A 21,776-nucleotide genomic window follows, 5' to 3' on the forward strand; every position below is an offset into this window, starting at 1 on the left:
AGGTTCTGGTGCGATCAGGCAAGCGATTGGTCAAGGTCACGGGCTCTGGAATCAGACTGCAGAGTTTGAGTCTGGGCTGGGCCACTTGGGCACGGTGCTTGCCATTGGTTTTCCTCATTCATAAAATAGATGGGAATAGTGCCTCCCTGAAAGTGGATGGGAAGATTAAATGACACGTGCATGGCCAAGTGCCTGGTGACCAGAAGTGCTCAATAAACATTTCTTGTGGCTGTCATGACACCTGACATCTGCACAGGACCAGCTTGAGTAGGGTCAGGGAGGTTTTGATGGAGTGGGTGATGCTTGTTCAGAGATTTGAGTGGGGCAGGTGCCTCTAAGCCAGGAAAGGGACCCAAGTGCAGTGAACTAGGATGAGCGAAGTTCAGAGTCACGGGCAGGTGGCTGGGCGTATCAGGAAGGTACCAGTGTCTGTCTTAGTCTGCTGGGGCTTCCAGAACAATGGACGACAGACTGGTGGCCTGAGCAAGAGACTATTACCTTCTTTCTCTCTCTCTTTTTTTATTTTTAAAATTAATTTAAAAAATTAAATATAGCTGATTTACAATGTTGTGTCAATTTTTGCTGAATAGCAAAGTGACCCTTTCATACATATACATATACATTCCTTTTCTTTTCTTTCTTTCTTTCTTTTTTTTTTTTTTTGTCTTTTTGCCATTTCTAGGGCCACTCCCGAGGCATATGGAAGTTCCCAGGCTAGGGGTCTAATCGGAGCTGTAGCTGCCGGCCTACGCCAGAGCCACAGCAATGTGGGATCCGAGCTGCATCTGCAACCTACACCACAGCTCGTGGCAACGCTGGATCCTTAACCCACTGAGCAAGGCCAGGGATTGAACCTGCATCCTCATGGTTTCTAGTCGGATTCATTAACCACTGAGCCATGATGGGAATTCCTGATTTGGTTTCTTTATGAGAGCTCTTTTCCTGGCTTGCAGATGGCTGCTTTCTTGCCATATCTTCACTCTTTACATGGTCTTTTCTCTTCAGGGAGAGGGAGAGAGAGAGGAAGAAAGAGAGAGGTATTGAGGTACCAATCCTCGGTGTCTTTTCCTCTGCTGATAAGGACACTAATTGTATAGGATTAGGGCCCCACCCTTATGACCTCTGTTAACTTTCATTACCTCCCTAAAGGCCTCATCTCCAAATATAGTCACATTGGAGGGTCACGGCTTCAACATATGATTTTTGATGAACACAGATTTTCAGTCCATAGCAGAGTTGTTGGAAAACTGGATCTAAGAATCACTGGTATTGTGCCTTTGGGATCTAGAAACTTAGGCCAATTATGACTGACTCTTGGGACTTTTGTATGCATTGATTCAGGTAATATTTTGCTTTGAAGTGACAAAAAAATGTTGAAAGCTGTGGTTCCTTTGTGGAGTCGTGGAGCAGGATTTGACTCCCAGAAGGAGGAGAACAATGCAAGGGCAAGAGTATTTTTGGCGCCCGATAGCGGAGAAATTGCCCAACCCAGCGGGCCACTGAGCCACCAAGCCTGGGTGTGTGCAGCAAATCTCACTTCCATTGCACATGCATCTGAGACTTCCTCTCTTGCTGCTTTGGACCACCCATACTGCATGAGCCACTGGGGCCTTTTGTATCACAAAGCATCACAAGATGCTGTCCATGTCACTGCCAATCAGAACCACACAATGAAGCTCATTGGCCCTTCCTCTGATCAGTACATCCTGCCCCCTCCCTTAGCAATGGCATGAATAAAACAGAAAGGCAATTGGGAGACTCTAACCAGACCAGACAACAAGCTGACTGTAGATCAGTGAACCTCAGGAGTGACTTTTAAGTTTCCAGTATTGTCAAACTACGTCTGTGGGATTCTCATTTTGCATACAACTGGCATCTCAAAGATACCATTGCCGATTGACTCATGTTAGGGCCTCTGATGATATTAAAAACATCATAACTCCTGTAAATTGTGGGTCACGTTTTGTTCTCAACAGGAATCTCATGCAACGAATGATCAGTCCAGAATCCAAAAGTAATTGAACACGCAATTTAATTTCTTACTGCAGTCCTCTTGAGGTGAAGACAAAGGGAACTGGCATTAAAAGGCAGGGCGAAACCTCTTAATCCTCCTTTATCCTTGGTTCTCGTCCTCTTCATGTCTCCCACACGCATAGAGCTCCCTCCCTCCACATCCTCCCAGCTATAATAGCACTCTTATTTTTGTCCCCTCCCACCCTCTTCCACGACTCATTTATTTATTTATTCAATTAAATAAAGAGAGAATCTCTCTCTCTTTTTTTGGGCTGCAGCAGGTGGAAGTTCCCAGGCCAGGGATCAAACCCATGCCACAGCTGTGACCAGAGCCACATCAGTGACAACACCTTAACCTGCTGAGCCCCCAGGGAACTCCTGTATTGAGTCTCTCTTATGCGCCAAGTTCTGAATATAATGGCCAACGAGAGGCACATGGTTCCTACTGCCTTACATTTACATCCCCCCCACCCCAGCCTTTTCCAGTTCTCTGTCTACCACTCTCACTGTCATCTCTCACTTGGATGACATCAGTGGCCTTGATTTCTGTCCTTCTTCCACTCTTGCCCTGTGGATCTGCTGCTCACACTGCCTGTCTGGGGTCTCGTCTCCCAAGTCTTCCCTCCCTCCCTCCCTCCCTCCATCTCTCTTTGTTGAGAGATAATTAAGATTGCATTCCTTGATAGCCAATGTTTAGTATCTTTTCCATTCTCCCTAGAAGATCCCTAGAAGTCACTAATCCTACATGAAATTGGTAACTGGGAAAGGAGCACCAAGACAAGAAAAAAAGATCTTCTATTTGGAAGGAAGCTTAGAGGTTATGTGCTCTAATGTCTGGGGGTCTAGATTGAAAAGACCCCTTCTGCAATATTCTTGGAATCACCCAGACCCTGCCTTGGCTGATGCCGTGTATCATCTTCAAGGGTAGTTACCTTCCTGTGCTGCTCCTTATAATGACCCAGCACCTGGAACAGGAGGGGCTTGGCAAATAATTGTTGATATTCGGATAAATGGGGAACTTCTTCAGCAGATGAGGACCTTTCCCCAAGAAAGTTCTTGATGTTGAGCCCAGATCGTCTTTCCCATCTCATAGCCCTGTGATTCCGAGGGCTCCCGCACACAGCAAAGCCATGCTTTCCGAGATCATTTCTAAGACAGTTTCTGTGGGTTCTCTTTAAGAATGGCTTTTGGTGCTTATTTCTGAGCCATATAAAGGAATTGCGCTAGTGCTTTGTCTTAATATTAGTGTCCTGGAGTCTTTTCCGTATTGAGATTTGCAACAATCCTGTGTTTAGACCAAAGGAGACTCAGAGAGTGAGGGAGAGCATGGCTGGTTTGCAGAAATCACTTAGTAAGTGAAAGCTCTTCTAGGACTCATCTCTCTCTGATCAATAGATTGAAATTGGGTGTATAGACTTTTTAAATTTATTTATTTATTCAATCATTCATTTATGTATTCAACAAACATTTATTTAGCACTTACCATGTGCAAAACCCTGTGTCAGTCACCAGATACTGAGATGAATGAGAAATCTCTTTTTCTCAAGAAAAGTTTAGCCTGGTGGGGAAATCAAACATGAAGATAAATAATTCCAGTACCTTGTGATACATACTGTAATAATCATGTGGACAAGGCACAGTGGGAGCACCAGAGAAGGACCGTCCATTCTGCACAGCAGATGGTGTCAGGGAAGTCCTCACGGAAGATTGGACACTTGAACTGCATTTTGGAGGTAGACCAGATGGATAGATGGCATTGAGGCAGGTGATGGAAGAAACCCACCAGGTAAAGGTGTAGAAAATGCAAAGGCTTGTGGGGAGCATGAAGGAGCATGGTCTCTTTGGGGAACTAGGCGTGTTTGGGGGATGGCAGGGTTAGAGCATATGTGTAGGAAAGCAGCAGGATGGAGAGGGAGACGGGGACAGACCTTTGAGGACAGCCTTGTCAACCTCTCAGAGCCACTCGGATATTCTCAGCACAATTTCGCTCAATCCTCTGTGTTCAACGTGGAGTTTTGGGCTTTATGGAGGTCATCAAAGGGTAGCCAGGTTTTAAAAAAATAATTATGAAAAACTCGAACATTCTCAAAAGTGGAGCTATAGTACAGTGAACTGTTATCTATTCACCAATAATTCCATGCTTTCACTACATTTGCCCTATGCATTCTTTTTTCCCTCCCCCCCCCCACTGAAATATCTGAAAGCAAACCTGAGCCACTATGGCATTTCATCCCCAGTACTTTATTATGTGTTTCTAAAAAAGTGGTCATTTTCCTGTATAGAATCACAATGGTATTAGCACACCTTACAAAGCTAAGACTGTTTTCTTCATATTCTCTAATATATAGTTTATAATCAGAATTTCCCAAGTGCCTTAGAAGTATTTTATAGGGGGTTGTTTGACTCAGAATCCAGGTGAGGGGGGTGGGGAGGATTTTAATCTGAATTCAAACAATTCATGTATCCATAAGGATGTTGTGGGCAGGCTGTATGATGCCCCAGTTGTTGTGGGCAGGCTGTACGATGCCCCAGTAACGCCCACCTCCTGGGGGTCGTGCCCGAGTCTAAACCCTTCTGTGTGAGTGTGCAGGACCTGTGACTTGCTTCTACGCATGGACTATGGCAAAGGTGGAGGCTTCTGTGATAGATTATGGAGGATGCTAACTTATGTGGTATTCAAGGATCCTCCCTCTCACTGGCTTTGAGGAAACCAGCTGCTGCATTGTGAGCGGCCCTTTGGAGACCCCACATGGCAGGGAACTGAGGGCAGCTTCCAGCCAACAACCAGCAGGGAACCAAGTCTTGAAATAGCCAGAGTCCTTTCGGATGAGACCCCAGGTCCAGCAGACACCTCGCCCGCAGCCTCTTAAGGGGCCCTGAAGCATAAAACCCAATTATGTTGTGCTGGAGTCCTGGCCTCCAGAAACTGAGATAATACTTTTTTTTTTGCGCCTCCTGTGGCATTTGGATATTCCCAAGCCAGAGATTGAACCTGTGCCACAGCAGTGACAATGCTGGATCCTTAACCTGCTGTGCAACCAGGGAACTCCTATGTTGTTGTTTTAAATGGGTAAGTTTGTGGTAATTTTAGGCAGCAATAGATAACTAATACAGATGTGTTTGGCTGCTCTAGTAATAGAAAACCCAACTACCAGTGGCTTAAAGTGAAGGAGATTAATTGTTTGCTTAAAAGGGAATTAGGTAGTTGCAGGGCTGTTTCACCAGCTGAGTGGTGTCATCAGGGACCCAGATCTCTCTATCTTTCTGCTCTGTCAGGTGTTTGTGTGTGTTGGGTAATATCTTTTATCACCATGGCAGTGTGGGTCCCTCAGCTTCAAGGATCATGTGCTACTGCAATGACCAAGTGCCAAGGAAGAGGGTCTCTCTCTCTCTCTCTCTCTCTCTCTCTCTTTCTATCTCTGGCTACACCCACAGCATAGAGAAGTTCCCAGGCCAAGAATGGAACCTGAGCCACAATAGTGACAATACCACATCCTTAACCTGCTGAGCCACCAGGGAACTCAGGGTGTCTCTCCCTATTAGAGAGAAATATCTTTTCCAGAAGCACCTGGTTGTCTTCTCTGAGCATCTTATTTTCTGGAAGTGGGTGAAATGCCCTTTCTTGGACTTAGTATCTGGCAAAGGGAAATAAGATTATACAATAGTTTGGACTAATCGGTCATGGTTTATCTGCTGAGCTGGGCACTTTGTTCATCTGAAGTGGTATTTTATTACCAAAGGAGAAGGGAGGAATAGCACCTAGACAGACTGTGGTTGGTATCTGCCAGAGCAATACTGCACACCAGCAGGGGGATGCACATGACCTTTTCACACATTGAACTTGCACATCAGGCCTCTTCCTTCAGCCTGGCGGGAGCTAAAATGGACTCTCCCTCTGGCTGACAGCTGCAGCCACCACTATATTGTCTTGTAATGAATTTGAGGATAATAGACACCCAATGGTCAGACCCAGGATCTTTTTTGAACATGTGTTTTCTAACTAAAAAAAAAGAGACAATGCACGCGCATTATAAGAGGACTGTGCATCACCATGTGATGAGTCAGTAGGTGTCAAAATCTGATTCTGTCATTATCTTTGATTTTAAATTGGACTATAACCTCTGTGAATCGAAGCTTCAGTTGTTTCAGCTGTAAAATGCAGATAATAGTGTCTACTTCATAGGGGTGTTGTGAAAATTAAACAAAAAAGCAGTGCCTATTGTATAGTGAGTACTTCCTATATCAGTTGCTTCCTGTATCAGTTAGGTGCCTGCCAAAGTAATGCGGAGTAACACACAGCCCCAAACTTACTCAAAGGCAGCGATGATCATTTTCTTCTCTGGCTGGGTTCCTGTGGGTTCGCTGTGGTTCTGCTGGTTTCTTCCAGACTTGGTTGAGCTTGACTTCAGATTCCTGTCTGCTCTATGTGCCTCTGTTCTGAGACCTGCATCTACTGAGAGCATCCACTTTTTGGGCAATGACGGAGCCCAAGAAGCCAAGCCAAACCATAAAAGTTCATTTACTGTCTCGGCCCTCTTCTTATCTGCTCTGCATTCCACTGGCCACGAGGCATGATCAAATCCAAAATCAATGAAATGGGGGGACAAACAATGAAACAGACCTCTCCAGTCTACTGGACCCCAGGTTCAGGAAGGAGGTAATAAAAATGTTGAAAGAATTAACAAAGGCTATGGATAGAAGTGCAGATTACTGTTACAAGGAACTAGAAGCTATAAAGAGGAGCCAATCAAAATTAGGCAGCTCAATTGCCAAGATGAAAACTGAGCTAAAGACAATAGATAGCAAACTAAACAATGCAGAAGAACTAATATGTGATCTGCAAGATAGAATAATGGAAATCATGAGATCAGAACAGCAGACAGGAAGACAAATGAAAAAAATGAAAGCAACATATGAGACCTATGGGATAATATCAAATGTTCCAATCTATGCATAATAGGGATCCCAGAAGAAGAAGAGAGAAGGGGATATAAAATATATTTGAGGAGTTCCCATTGTGGCTCAGTGGTAATGAACCTGACTAGTGTCCATAAGAACGTGGATTCGATCCCTGGCCTCACGCAGTGGGTTAAGGATCCTGCATTGCTCTAGCTGTGGTGTAGGGCAGCAGGTACAGTTCTGATTCGACTCCTAGCCTGGGAACTTCCATATGCCATGGGTGCAGCCCTAAAAAGAGACAAAAGACAAAAAAAAAAAAAAAAAAAAAGAAAGAAAGAAAAAGAAAATGTATTTGAAGAAATTAAGGCGAAAAACTTAACAAACCTAAAGAAGGAAACAAATATCCAGGTTCATGAAGCACAGAGGGTCCCAAACAAGATGAACCCAAAGAAACCTACACCAAGACATACCATAATTATAACAACAAAATTAAAGATGCAGCAACTGGATCTTTAACCCACTGTGCCAGGCTGGGGATCGATCCTGCATCCCAGTGCTCTCAAGACAACACCGATCCTGCTGTGCCACCGCAGGAACTCCAAAAAGGGATGTTTTGACTCAAATGACCAGAGGAGGGGAGGGGCACTCCTGTCCTTTGGGGACAGTAGGAATTGGGTCTTGAATGCTGCGGGGACTCCCTTCCCATCCCATCTTTGCTTGATTTGGATGTTGGCTCAGTTGTTTCAGGCTGGCTTTTGTCCCCATGCTGGGGACACTCCTTTCCTCACAGAGTTCAACTGCATCCTGGGAGTGGGGCTGAGGTTCGTTTTCTCTGCCCCAGTATCTCAGGGAAGGGCTTTGACTGGTCCAGATGAACTGGAAGCCCAGCCCCAGGCCAGTTCCCCTCCCCCGAGGATGGAATCCTCCTCCCCATTAGGGCTTCCTCCTGCCAGGAGCATTGAGGCTGAGGAAGCTGGCCATTCTGATGGTTGGGTGGAGTGGAAACATCCTCTAGAAGGTAGCGGTGATTCAAGAATAAGGGGAAAAGGAGTTCCAGAGCAAAGTCATACATACCCACCCACAACCTCTCAAAGCCCCCAAGCTCAAGAGCGTGTTGAGAAGTGGCAGAACTGTTTATTTACTTATCAGAGCAGTTTTAGGATCCCAGCCAAGGAAAGGAACAGAGGTCTCCCATTTACCCCCTGCCCCCACCCATGAACACTCCCCCCACATTATCAACATCTCCCCACTAAAATTTGTGACAATTGATGGGCCTAAATTGATACATCCTAGTCACCCAAAGTCCGTAGTAAACATTGAGGTTCACTCTTGGTATTGTATATTTTATAGCTTGGAGCAAATGTATTATGACATAGCAGGACTGTTTTTATTTTTTGGCTTGTCAACAGTGCCTAATTGAGTTTAAAAAATTTTTTCTCCTTCTAAAGCTAGGATTTTCCAAAAGCCTATGCAAGTTTTTTAACCAGGGGACCCCTAGGGACTTTAATTGGAGCCTGTTGCCAAGGTCTATATACACCACATTTGGAAATGAAGGCCTGAAAACACACTTGATATTACTAGTAATTCTCTCTTTTTATTTCCGGGAAGGACAATTCACATGTTTTCAGGAGTGCATCTGGTGTGTGGCTTCATACCGTGACTCAGACCAGACAGTGGTGACTCTCAGTGGCATGGGGGCAGGATGGACCTCTTTTTTTTTTTTTTTTTTTTTTTGGTGGCAAATTTAATGAGGTTTAGCTGGGAAGGGGTGGGCATGTCCATTTATTTATTGCAAATGAGCCTGCAAAACCTGACACATCCAAAGGAGCAGAAATGCCTCCAAAATTCTCCCCTGGGGAGGAGCACAGCTCAGGACCCAGCTGGCTGTCTTGTTGAACTAAAGCAGCTGATAAAAGCAGAAATCTTGTTCTTCTGGAAACAGAGTCCAACGAACGTGAAGGATGTTGGGATGTAAGGACCAGTACAGCTGCAGGGCTGGGAGGATGTCCAAGAGAACTTTGATTCTCAAAGCCACGGTAGACGCACTTTCGAAGTTTGTAAAAATCCGGAGGCCCAGACTGAACCCCGTGCCTGTGACGTTAGAATCTCTAGGAGTAGGATTGGAAGACTCTAAAGACTCCACGGCTGATTCCAATGTTCAGCCGAGTTTGAGAACCCCTGATAATTCTAGATCAGGAGTCCACAAACTTTTCCGGTAAAGGATTAGATAGTAAGTATTTTTGGCTTTGCAGGCCATGTGATCTATTGCATTCACCCAACTCTGCCGCTGTCGCAAAAACCGCCATAGCCAATGTGTGAATAAATGAATGCAGTGGTGTTCTAATAAAACTCGATTTACAAGAACAGGCAGGGAGTTCCCGTCGTGGCGCAGCGGTTAACGAATCCGACTAGGAACCATGAGGTTGCGGGTTCGATCCCTGCCCCTGCTCAGTGGGTTAACGATCCGGCGTTGCCGTGAGCTGTGGTGTAAGTTGCAGGCACGGCTCGGATCCCGCGTTGCTGTGGCTCTGGCGTAGGCCAGTGGCTACAGCTCCGATTCGACCCCTAGCCTGGGAACCTCCATATGCCACGGGAGTGGCCCCCAAAAATAGCAAAAAGGCAAAAAAAAAAAAAAAAAAAAAAAAAGAACAGGCAGTGGGCTGGGTTTGTCCGACAGGCCCTAGTTTTCTGATTCCTATTGTAGACCCTGCAATGCAGTTCAGGCTGCAAGTGTCACCTGGAATCTTGTTGGAAATGCAGACTCCTGGGCCCCATTCTGGATCTACTGGATCTGCATTTACATTTTAACAAGATTCTCTGAGTGAAGAATGCACACTCAAGTTTTTTTTTGTTTTTTTTTTTTTTTGTTTTTTTGTCTTTTTGCCTTTTCTAGGGCCACACCCGTGGCACATGGAGGTTCCCAGGGTAGGGGTCCAATTGGAGCTGTAGCCGCAGGCCTACGCCAGAGCCACAGCAATGCGGGATCCGAGCCGCATCTGCAACCTACACCACAGCTCACGGCAACGCCGGATCCTTAACCCACTGAGCAAGGGCAGGGATCTAACCTGCAACCTCATGGTTCCTAGTCGGATTCGCTAACACTGAGCCATGACAGGAACTCCCTGCACACTCAAGTTTTATAAAGCACTAGTCTATGGAAGTTCCCGTCATGGCTCAGTGGTTAATGAATCTGACTAGTATGCATGAGGATGCAGGTTCGATCCGTGGCATCCCCTGAGACCTTTTAGAAATGGAAACCCTGGGGCTCTACTCTAGACCAGCTCCATCAGAAACCCCGGGGATGATTCTGATACTCCTTAATGGTGGAGAACCACTTGTCTGCTTTGCAAATGTTAGCTTAGGAGGTTTAAATAATTGCCTGGCTCAATCCTCACCTTGGACTAATTAACATCAGAATCTCTGGGATGGAGATCTGGGCATCAGTATTTTAAAAAGATTGACCAAGAGATTCCAAGGTACAGGTGAGTTTGAGAACCAGTACTGTAGGCAGAATGGGGGTATTGAGAGCACCGATTCATAAGAATCCTGCAATGGTTCAGCAAAGTAGCAGGATATAAGATTAACATTCAGAAGTCAGTTGCATTTCTGTATACCAGCAATGAAATATTAGAAAAGGAATACAAAAATATAATACCTTTTAAAATTGCACCTCCCAAAATCAAATACCTCGGAATACACCTGACCAAGGAGGTAAAGGACCTGTATGCCGAGAACTATAAAACTTTAATCAAAGAAATCAAAGAAGATGTAAAGAAATGGAAAGATATTCCATGTTCCTGGATTGGGAAAATCAATATTGTAAAAACGGCCATACTACCCAAAGCAATCTACAGATTCAATGCAATCCCTATCAAATTACCCATGACATTTTTCACAGAACTAGAACAAACAATCCAAACATTTATATGGAACCACAAAAGACCCAGAATCGCCAAAGCAATCCTGAGAAACAAAAACCAAGCAGGAGGCATAACTCTCCCAGACTTCAAGAAATACTACAAAGCCACAGCCATCAAAACAGTGTGGTACTGGTATCAAAACAGACAGACAGACCAATGGAACAGAATAGAGAATCCGGAAATAAACCCTGACACCTATGGTCAATTAATCTTTGACAAGGGAGGCAAGAACATAAAATGGGAAAAAGAAAGTCTATTCAGCAAGCATTGCTGGGAAACCTGGACAGCTGCATGCAAAGCAATGAAACTAGAACACACCCTCACACCATGCACAAAAATAAACTCCAAATGGCTGAAAGACTTAAATATACGACAGGACACCATCAAACGCCTAGAAGAAAACATAGGCAAAACACTCTCTGACATCAACATCATGAATATTTTCTCAGGTCAGTCTCCCAAAGCAATAGAAATTAGAGCAAAAATAAACCCATGGGACCTAATCAAACTGAAAAGCTTTTGCACAGCAAAGGAAACCCAAAAGAAAACAAAAAGACAACTTACAGAATGGGAGAAAATAGTTTCAAATGATGCAACCGACAAGGGTTTAATCTCTAGAATATATAAACAACTTATACAACCCAACAGCAAAAAAGCCAATCAATCAATGGAAAAATGGGCAAAAGACCTGAATAGACATTTCTCCAAAGAAGATAAACAGATGGCCAACAAACACATGAAAAAATGCTCAACATCGCTGGTTATAAGAGAAATGCAAATCAAAACTACCATGAGATACCACCTCACACCAGTCAGAATGGCCATCATTAATAAATCCACAAATAACAAGTGCTGGAGGGGGTGTGGAGAAAAGGGAACCCTCCTGCACTGTTGGTGGGAATGTAAACTGGTACAGCCACTATGGAGAACAGTTTGGAGATACCTTAGAAATCTATACAGAGGGGGAGTTCCCGTCGCGGCGCAGTGGTTAACAAATCCGACTAGGAACCATGAGGTTGCGGGTTCGGTCCCTGCCCTTGCTCAGTGGGTTAACGATCCGGCGTTGCCGTGAGCTGTGGTGTAGGTTGCAGACACGGCTCGGATCCCGCGTTGCTGTGGCTCTGGCGTAGGCCAGTGGCTACAGCTCCGATTCGACCCCTAGCCTGGGAACCTCCATATGCCGCGGGAGCGGCCCAAGAAATAGCAACAACAACAACAAAAGAGACAAAAAGACAAAAAAAAAAAAAAAAAAAAAGAAGTGCCCCCAGCCCCCCCACCTGGGAACTGAGTATGGCTGGGGTGTGGGTCTGCTGTGGGATGTAAGGGGAGGCTGGCGGGGCCACCAGGTTTGGCAGGGGAATCCGCACACCGCGTGGCTGTCAAAGGTGGCCCCAAGGGTCAGGCTTCCAGAATTCCTGGTTTGTCAACCTCCAGACCTTTCACATGCCATGGGAACCCCCCAAGGGAGTAACACTGCTAAGAATGCCTCTCCCTGGGCTATTACCAACAAGGCAAAATTCCAGAAGTAGCAGGAATGGGTAAATTCCGGACCACGTGGGGTCAGTGTTTATTGGCTTTCCGGCAGGGCTTCCCCAGGACAGACCCAAAGGCAAGGAGCCGCCCAAAGCCTCTTGCCCAGACACACTCCCACACAGGCATCGTGGCACGAGCGTGGCTCAGGGCCAGGGCTCTGGTGCAAGTCGCCCTCCAGAACTTATAAATTGGTCAGTTTGGTTCAATTGGGTCATGTCTCCGAGGCTCGCTTTTCTCGTCTGCAGAAGATGAGGACAACACATCCTCTGACAGGTCGCCATGGGAATGAGGATAAGCAGGATGACAGGTGGGTAGAGGATAAATGTTAGGTTGTGATAAGAACCTGGAGTTTCCTTGGTGGTGCAGTGAGGTGGAGATCCGGTGTTCTTACCACTGTGTCATGGGTTCGATCCCTGGCTCTGGAACTTCTGCATGCTGTGGGTGTGGCCAAAAGAAAAAAAAAAAAAGAACCTGGTTCTTGGTATGACTTGTTGGATCTGAACCCTAGCTCCTCCACTTTGTAGCTGTGTGAATTTGGGCAAGGGCCTGACTTGGAGCCTCATCTATGGAATGGGTGTCTTTTTTTTTTTTTTTTTTTTTTTTTTTTAGAGCCACACCCATGGCATATGGAAGTTCCCAGGTTAGGGGTCAAATCAGAGCTACAGCTGCTGGTGTACACCACAGCCACAGCAAAACGCCAGATCCAAGCCGTGTCTGTGACCTACACCGAAGCACGCAGCAACACTGGATCCTGAGCGAGGCCAGGAATAGAACCTGTACCCTCAAGGATGCTAGTCAGGTTCTTAATCTGCTGAGCCACAGTGGAAACTCCAGGTGAAGCTCTTAGCATAGCGCCTGGTGCATGGACATGTTTCATGCAATATTTAACATTATTATTGTGATTATTTCAGGTTAGATGATTTTCGACTGCAAGATGCTCTACTGGGCATACCCAAACCATTGGGGAGTTAGCAGCCTGAACAAGGAAAGGGACCCAAGAGTCTTGACCCTCCAGTTCCTCTGATTTTTCTATGGCTGTAATCCTTTTCCTCTTAGACTAGGCTCTAGGGCCTCTAGTGCTCAGGGCTACAATTTCAGAGTAGAGCACTTATGGCCTGTTGCTTCCTTCTACGTCAGCCCCAAGTGTTTCTGTAGAAGCCACAAACTGAGTCAGTGTCAGAGCTAGAGATCATCTGGTTCAATGCCTCCCATTTTACAGGTGAGGAAACTGAGACCATAGACCCAGATGCTAGAAGAGCCTGATCATCTGACTCCTGGATCAGGGCTCTTTCCACTACCCTGCTGTGCTAGCTGATGACCCCAGCACTTACTGCCAATATTTTCTCCCTCGATTAGTCAATCTAGAGTATAGCTAGGTGTTTTAATGGGATCCTCTTTTAGCCAATGAGATAAGTGGACATTTGCTGGGGCGTGAGGTGGGGCTTCCAAGAAAGCTTTTTCTTTACTGGTAAAAGGGATAGGTAGAGTTGTCTTTACTCTCCTCTGCCTTGCATCCTACCTGGAAGGTGAGCATGATGGCTGGAGCCTTGGCAGCCATTTTATAACCATGAGGGAAAGGTCAAGAGACTTGCAGAGACACTGCCTTGACATCATTGAGTTAATAAATGGATTGTTGCAGTCCCTTGTTTATGTTAGCCAGATATTCTATTGCCAGCAGAAGAAAGTATCCCCAACTCCCTTTCCCCTTGTTGAGTCCATCTTAGAGGTGAAGGCACTGAGATTGTCAGACAGAAGGAAGGGCCTGTGTGGATGGTGGGAGCCAAGGAAATGCTGGCTGTTCTTACAGAGCACTAACCCTTGGATCTAGCCATTTTTAGATGTAGCTTTTGATTCTCACTAGCCTCTGGGGCCTCATTTCAGCCTATGACTTAGGGCTGAGAGCGCAGTTACCAGTTAATAATATGGGCTGCTGCAGGATAATGTTTGCAGGTGCTCCCTGCTGCACAGCAGTCTATGAATACATAGTATTATTATTATTAACCCTCCCTGGCCCCCTGAGCCTCCAGGAGCCAATAAGAATGAACCGTTTCACTGGTGCAAGAGACGTCGAGAGAAATGTAATTTTGATTGAATTCTTGTTTCTTCTGAAATGTGCCTGTGTGCTGCCCAGAGCTGGGTGAGAGAGAGACAGCAGGGCGAGCTCACTTCTCACGGATGGAGGGGAGAAAAATGGCAGCACGAAGGAGCATCGGTCTCCGTTTAAAGGACCATTTTCCCTGTGACACTTTAGAAAGTATTTCACAAAACATTGTAAATCAACTATAACAAAAAAATTTTTTAAGTATGAACAAAATAATATCAATAATAATCTGCAGAATATATGCGGAAAACTACTTAAAAAAGAAACTATTTCACATTAAATCTTGAGTATAATTAACAGTCACCCATCTGCCTACATCCCTACGCTCCACCTCTTCCCCACCAGCCTTCGAAGAAAACAGTCTTGGGTAAGGCTGCGCTCGCATCGGTGGCTCCAGAATTACCAAAAGCTGAAATTCTGGCTGAAATGACCTCTTAGCTTTTAAATGAAGGTAAATATGTGCCGATCATGGAAAAGAGACAGAGTAAATTTGGCTTCTGTGGCCCAGAGTGGCTCCTCTGCCCACCAGTGCAATGTGTTTGTAATTAATGAGTTAAATAGTTGTGTGTGGGGCCCTCACTTTGTTTCATGTATCTGGCCCCACTCTCTGGGAGCAGAGACTCAGCCTTACCTACCAGATACGAGCTATTTAATCAGTGATTACGTGGTGGATGCTGGTGCCAGACTTCCTGAGTTCCAACCCTGGCTCTGCCACTTAGCTCTGTGGCCTTGGATGCATTAATTTACCTCTCTGGGCCTCAATTTCTCATCCCCAACTGGGGATGATAATCACGTCTACTTCCTTGGGTTGTTGTGAAGCTTACGTGAGAGAGTACGTGCAACGCTCTGAGCTGTAGCTCTGACTGTGTTAGCTGTCTCACTCACTGTGCCTGGCACAGGGCCAGGTGGGTTGACACACAGGAAGAATAACTACAGTGGACCTGGTGGTAGAAAGAGCAGCTAAGGATTATTGAACCTTCACCCTCACCAAGGCATTGTGTTAAGCTTGTTGCAGCCGATATCTTATCTGATTCCCAGGCTAGTGCTTTTCGAATGAAAACTCAGTCAGGCAGTCAGTCACTCAGTCACTCAGTTACCCAGTTACTCAGTCACTCAGTCACTCAGTTACCCAGTCACTCAGTCACTCAGTCACTTAGTCACTTACTCAGTCAGGCAATCAGTCACTCAGTCACTCAGTTACCCAGTTACTCGGTCACTCAGTCACTCAGTCACTTACTCAGTCATTATGGTTTGGATGCCGCCCTGTTTCAGGCATTGTGTCCACAGTGGAGAACCCAAGACACAAAGTCCCTGCTCTAAGTGAGTTACATTAGTGTACATTCTTGTGGTGAGACAAGAAGCTAACTAGAATGTCATTTATAGTGAAATGCTCTAAAGGGACAGAAGAGATGCTCTGAAGGGAAGCCACATGGCTCAGGAGTTGGGCATCATGGGAGAAACTATTTTAGATGAGGGGATGGGGGAGACCTCTTCATGGAGGTTACCTTTGTGGAGACCCCAGTGATGGGAGGGAGTGGGCCATGCTCCTCACTGGATTGGGAGGATTTAGGTGGACATTCAGCTCTTATGGGACTTCTGTTTCAGTGGGAGAGTCAGATGTGACCTCTGGACCTACAAGCAAGCGTGACAAGAGATGTCACAGGAAAAAAGTGCATGGCATTCTAAGGACACCAAAGAGGTGTTTCAAGTGACAGAAACCCCACTCAGCTGGATTAATGAAAACAGGGACTTTCTGGCTTAGGTTAGCGACACATTGGGCTTGGTTGGTTTCAGGCATGGCTGAATCCAGGTGTTCTAATTGTGGCTTTAGGAGGAAGTGGCTGCTTTATCTCTCAGCTCCCCTCTGTGTGGCCTTTGTTCCCCACAGGCTCTCCAAGTGGCTCCCCCAGTCCCCACCCTGATTACTATGGTCAGGAGGATGATCAGAGACCAATTTATGTGCCCACCCCTCCCACCCCCTGAGAACTGACAGAAGGTTCTGGAAGGAAACGCAGGCTGGTTTCACAGGAGAAGATGTGCCAGGCAGATGGAATTAACTGTCCACCACCTAGACTAGGGGCGCAGGGCAGGGCTTCTGGTAGAAATGACGTTCAAACAAGTCCTGCAGCTGGGGGGAGTGGAGAGAGGCAGTAGGGTGGGAAAGACAACCACGGACTCCACGGGTGAATGGGGCTTTAAATTTAGGGATCCGTATAGTTTATCACCCACTCTGGGACACTTCTGGGTTGTAAAAGAGAACTATTAACAATTAAATTGGGACACTGTCATAGCAGGGACCACTGTGGGCAAACTTCAACATAGGGCCACCCTACTTAAAGTGATCTTTTTTTTAATTTTATTTTTATTAGAGTATAGTTGATTTACAGTGTTGTGTCAATTTCTGCTCTATAGCATAGTGACCCAGTCATATATATATGACCTGCCAGCGTGTCCCTGTTTTCCTTAATCCATCTCTCTATGTCTATCTGTCTATCTATCTACACATTCTTTTTCTCATACTGTCTTCCAATACTGTCTTCCATCATGTTCTGTCCCAATAGATTGTACAGTATGAAAGTTTTTTGAACTTCTGGTCCTCAACTTGCTTCCAAATCCTCTGGCCTTGGCTTGCATGCCTTCAGGGCCAGGACTCTCGCTACCTCCTGTATAAGCCCATTTTCTTTTGATGCTGCTCTGCCTGTTTGTTTCTCTGTCTTTTGTACCCAAATTTCTTTCAATGAAGGTTTTATCCATTGGTCCAGATCCCAGATTCAACACTTTGTGGAGTGCCACACATTTTATACCTCCTGTGTCAGCAGCCAATGTCATGTTTGAAGAGGAAGACAAGGATTGTATGTCTGGAAATGTCTCTTCTCTTCTAAACCCATAGAGTTTCTTCATCAGTAAACCCCAAGAGCGTGGCAGTCACTGCCCCGGCTGATGCATTGACTCAGCCAAATCCAGCTTAGAGAATCAGAGACCAAGTTCAAGGTAGAGTCCTTGCTACCTTTGTCTGCTGCTTCTCTATACTCACCACCCCCCTCCACCCATTCTGGGCGAGAGTTGCTTTCCCCAGGAAGCACCCTCTGACTTGATTCAGGCCAGCAGAGCCCTCACCCCACCCTGCTCCCCACCTTCCGCTCCTCCAGCCACACCGATCCCATCTTTGACCTTGGCCATGCTCAACACATTCCAACCTCAAGGTCTTTGCCCATGCCTCTCTGTCTGCCTGAAATCCTCTTCTCCAGGCTCTCCTCATCCCCCTCCTTTCCAATGCCCAGTGTGCAGGTCCAGGGCACCTTCTCTGCCCATCTTCTCCATGGTTTCATCCACTCACCCACCCCCTACTCTCCATCACATGGTCCTGCTTTGTTTTCTGCATAGCGCTTATTCCTCTCTGAGAGTCATGTTAATTTATTTACATGCCATGGCTGTCATCCCCCCCCAAGAATATAAACCCTGTGACTTTCCTTGTTCACTTCTATTTCCCCATGGCCTCACTCAATGCCTAGTAGCTGCTCTATTAACATTGCCTGGATGAATGATTGATGAATTCCCATCCTTGTGCAATGCTGAATTTTATGATAATTTCTGAGTTTAAAAAAAAATTTTATTTATTATTTTATTTTAATTTTTAGTTAATAGCTGGTTTACAGTGTTCTGTCAATTTTCTACTGTACAGCAGGTGACCCAGTCACACATACATATATACATTCTTTTTCTCACATTATCATGCTCCAACCTAAGTGACTAGACATAGTTCCCAGTGTTATACAATAGTTTGTTTTTTGTTTTTTTAAATGACTACACTCAGAGTATATGGAAGTTCCCAGGCCAGGGGCTGAAGCTGCAGCTGCAGCAACGCTGAATCATTTAACCCACTGTGCGGGGCTGGGGATCAAACTTATACCTCCACAGCAATCTGAGTACTGCAGTCAGATTCCTTTTTTTTTTTTTTTTTTTTTTTGTCTTTTTGTCTCTTCTAGGGCTGCACCTGAGGCATATGGAGGTTCCCTGGTTAGGGGTCGAATCAGAGCTATAGCCATTGGCCTACACCACAGCCACAGCAACACTGGATCCTTAACTCACTGAGCGAGTCCAGGGATCGAACCCTAAACCTCATGGTTCCTAGTCAGATTCCTTAACCACTGAGCCACGGCAGGAACTCCTGCAGTCAGATCCCCAACCCACTGCACCACAGCAGAAACTCCAACTGCTGTCTGTTTTTGATGCCCCTCTCCTGCCCTTCAGCATGAATAGTTAGTTAACCTTGAATGACACACATAAGCATCGGCATGGGCCTAAGTCCTGGCTTGGCCTTGGGAGGGTTCACTGACTCTCTGTGCTTCAGTTTTCTCACATATAAAATGGGGACAGGAAAGGTGCCTAAAGCACAGAAAGAGTGTGCGATGCTAGTGAGATCACGGGGGTGACGGCATTCTGCACACTGAAGCTTTCTGAGATTCTGGGCATATCAGAAAATGATGCTCTTACAGATAGACTCGCGTGGTTAATCATTAGCCTGTACCATATGGAATTACTGATACACAGCCATTTTCACCTGCTAAAATGGTAATTTCATACAGCTCCGCCTAATATTTTTTTCCGCTTAAAAGTCCTTTTTTTTCCCCCATGACTAGAGTAGTCTGGTAAGTTCTTTGAGGGCAGTCATGGTATTCCCCGCCAAGCTTAGCAGAGCCCTCTGTATCGGGTCTGTGCCTGCATCTGTGCATTTGGGTAATTATGACTTCTTGCAGAGCAGTGAGGGGTTAGGTCAAGAGGACGTGCTTGGGAATTCCTGTTGTGGCCCTGCGGGTTAAGAACCCGACGTAGTGTCCATGAGGATGTGGGTTCGGTCCCTGGCCTCGCTGTGGTATGGGCCGGCAGCTGCAGCTTCAATATGACCTCTGGCCTGGGAACTTCCATATGCCAGCAGGTGTAGCTGTAAGCAGAAAAAAAAAGAGGAGGAATGTGCTTATCTCTGCTCAAAGGGCTCAAAGAAGCTGAATCTTGCAGGATGGGCAGAACTCAGTGGCTATCAAGAGGGCAAGGGCGTTCCAGGTAGATGGAGCTGCATGTGCCAGAGAGTGGAGGTGAGAAAGCACAGTGCATTCTGGGAATTCCAAGGCCCTGGCTCTGGGCAGCATGCAGCCCTTCCAGAGGGAGCCAAGCTGTTGGTGCCGCTCCCTCTCCAGCACCCCAGTCCCACCCACTCTCTCTACTCTTCATTTAGCCCTTTGCACCTTTGTTGCAGCTGCTGCTATTTTTGATCTTCTTCTATGTTCTCTCTCCCAGGAGGGGGTCAGCAGCTGAAAACCGGGAGCCTATGTCCACCTTCTGTAGTCACCCCAGAGCATAACCACCCACTGCATCATGCTTGTGGTCACTTGTGGTCAACAAGTGGATGGTGGTTGGCTGGAGCCTGGTCTTGCCCTGGAAGGGTCCGACCAGCTCACGTTAGGAAAATCCAAGCCTTCTCCAGCTTGACCAGTCTGACAAAGTCTCTGGCTGTGGCAACAGAGAGAGAAGGGAACTTTTAGTGTCAATGAGAGCCCAGGCAATGACCTAGGCAATTCATTCATTTGTTTTAAAAAATTTCCTATATTTTAATTATAACAAAACAGTGTTATCACTTCTAATCACCATGTTACACTCAGATATGTCCTCTAAACTTATTCATCTTAAAGATGAAAGTTTGTACCGTTTTATCAGCCTCTCCCTATTTCTTCCATCCCTCAGCCCCTGGAAACCACCTTTTTTTTTTATTCTTAACCCGCTGAGCTACAAGAGAACTCCTAGGGAAACTGCTTCTTTTTAAGTTTTCTTTTCTTTCTTTCTTTTTTTAAAATGGGGATACTTCTGTTGAGGGCTTTTATTTATTTATTTTTTAAAATTTTAATTTTAACTTTAAGTATTAGGGCCTCACCTGCATCATATGGAAGTTCCCAGGCTAGGGGTCAAATTAGAGCTGCAGCTGCTGGCCTGAGCCATCGCACAGCATCACCAGATCCGAGCTGCCTCTGTGACCTACGCTGCAGCTTATTGTAACGCTGGATCCTTAACCCACTGCGTGAGGCCAGGGATCGGAAACCGCATCCTCATGGGTACAAGCCGGGTTTTTAATTCGATAAGCTGCAATGGGAACTCCCTTATTTTCTTTATGTCTTTATTTTATTGTAGTTGATTTACAATGTTGTGCCTGGAAACCACTTTTCTTCTCTCTGTTTCTACGAGCTTTCTTCTTCTTCTTCTTCTTTTTTAATTTTTAAAATTTTTTTATTTTTATTATTATTATTATTTTTTTTGTCTTTTTTTTTTTTTTTTGCTATTTCTTTGAGCCGCTCCCCCGGCATATGGAGGTTCCCAGGCTAGGGGTCCAATCGGAGCTGTAGCCACTGGCCTACGTCAGAGCCACAGCAACGCGGGATCCGAGCCGCATCTGCAACCTACACCACAGCTCACGGCAATGCCAGATCCCTAACCCACTGAGCAAGGGCAGGGACTGAACCCGCAACCTCATGGTTCCTAGTCGGATTCGTTAACCACTGTGCCACGACGGGAACTCCTTTCTTCTTTTTTTAAAGGTCTGATGTATAAGTGATACCACATAGCAGTTGTCTTTGTCTGGCTGACGTCACTTAACATGCCCTCAAGGTCTAGCCCTGTTGACACACGTGGCACGATTTCCTTCTTTCTCATGGCTGAATAACATTCCACCTTCAGCACCCACACTACGTCTTCTTTATCCATCCGACTGTTGACAGACACTTAGGTTGTTTCCATGTTTTGGCGATTATGAATAACGCTTCAATAAATGCAGTTCTATTTTCGATTTTGTTGAGGAACCTCCATGCAGGGGCACCAATTTACATTCCCACGAAGGTTCTCTTTCCTCCACATCCTTGCCAATACTTGTTAGTTTTTTTTTTTTTGATGATAGACATTCTAACAGGTGTGAAGTGATAGTTACAGTTCATTCCTGAACACATGATGTGTGCCAGGCACTGTTCTAGGCAGGGGCCATATAACAGGACACAACATACCTGCCCCCATGGGGTTACGCTTTAGTGAGGAAGATAAGTAATGAACAATGAAATGAAAAAATACATAATATAATGTAACCTGGTATAACGTGATGCCAAGTAATAGAACATATAGGAAGTTATTTAATCCTCACAATGCCCTGCAATATGGATGTGTTTTTATTTTTAAATTTTTTTTGTCTTTTTTTAGGGCCACACCTGTGGCATATTGAAGTTCCCAGGCTAGGGGTCAAATCAGAGCTACAGCTGCCGGCCTACACCACAGCT

The 21,776-nt window shown here is 45.6% G+C and overlaps 1 protein-coding gene and 1 long non-coding RNA gene across 2 annotated transcripts in view; both read left to right on the forward strand.

Moving 5' to 3' along the window:
- Positions 1-21,776, forward strand: part of LOC146403145 (uncharacterized) — a 92,421-nt gene that overhangs the window by 18,726 nt on the left and 51,919 nt on the right. The gene's annotated exons all lie outside the window — the stretch shown is intronic.
- LOC146403146 (uncharacterized) lies at positions 12,950-20,674 on the forward strand. The gene is made up of 3 exons (XR_014803093.1): positions 12,950-18,225; positions 18,476-19,336; positions 20,441-20,674. It is a non-coding gene; the product is annotated as an uncharacterized LOC146403146 (long non-coding RNA).

Source organism: Sus scrofa, chromosome 5 (assembly GCF_054392235.1).
Source record: "Sus scrofa isolate SSC_HxYL_T2T_F1_AM1 chromosome 5, Sscrofa_HxYL_maternal_Yorkshire_Landrace_v2.0, whole genome shotgun sequence".
Classification (NCBI taxonomy): domain Eukaryota; kingdom Metazoa; phylum Chordata; class Mammalia; order Artiodactyla; family Suidae; genus Sus; species Sus scrofa.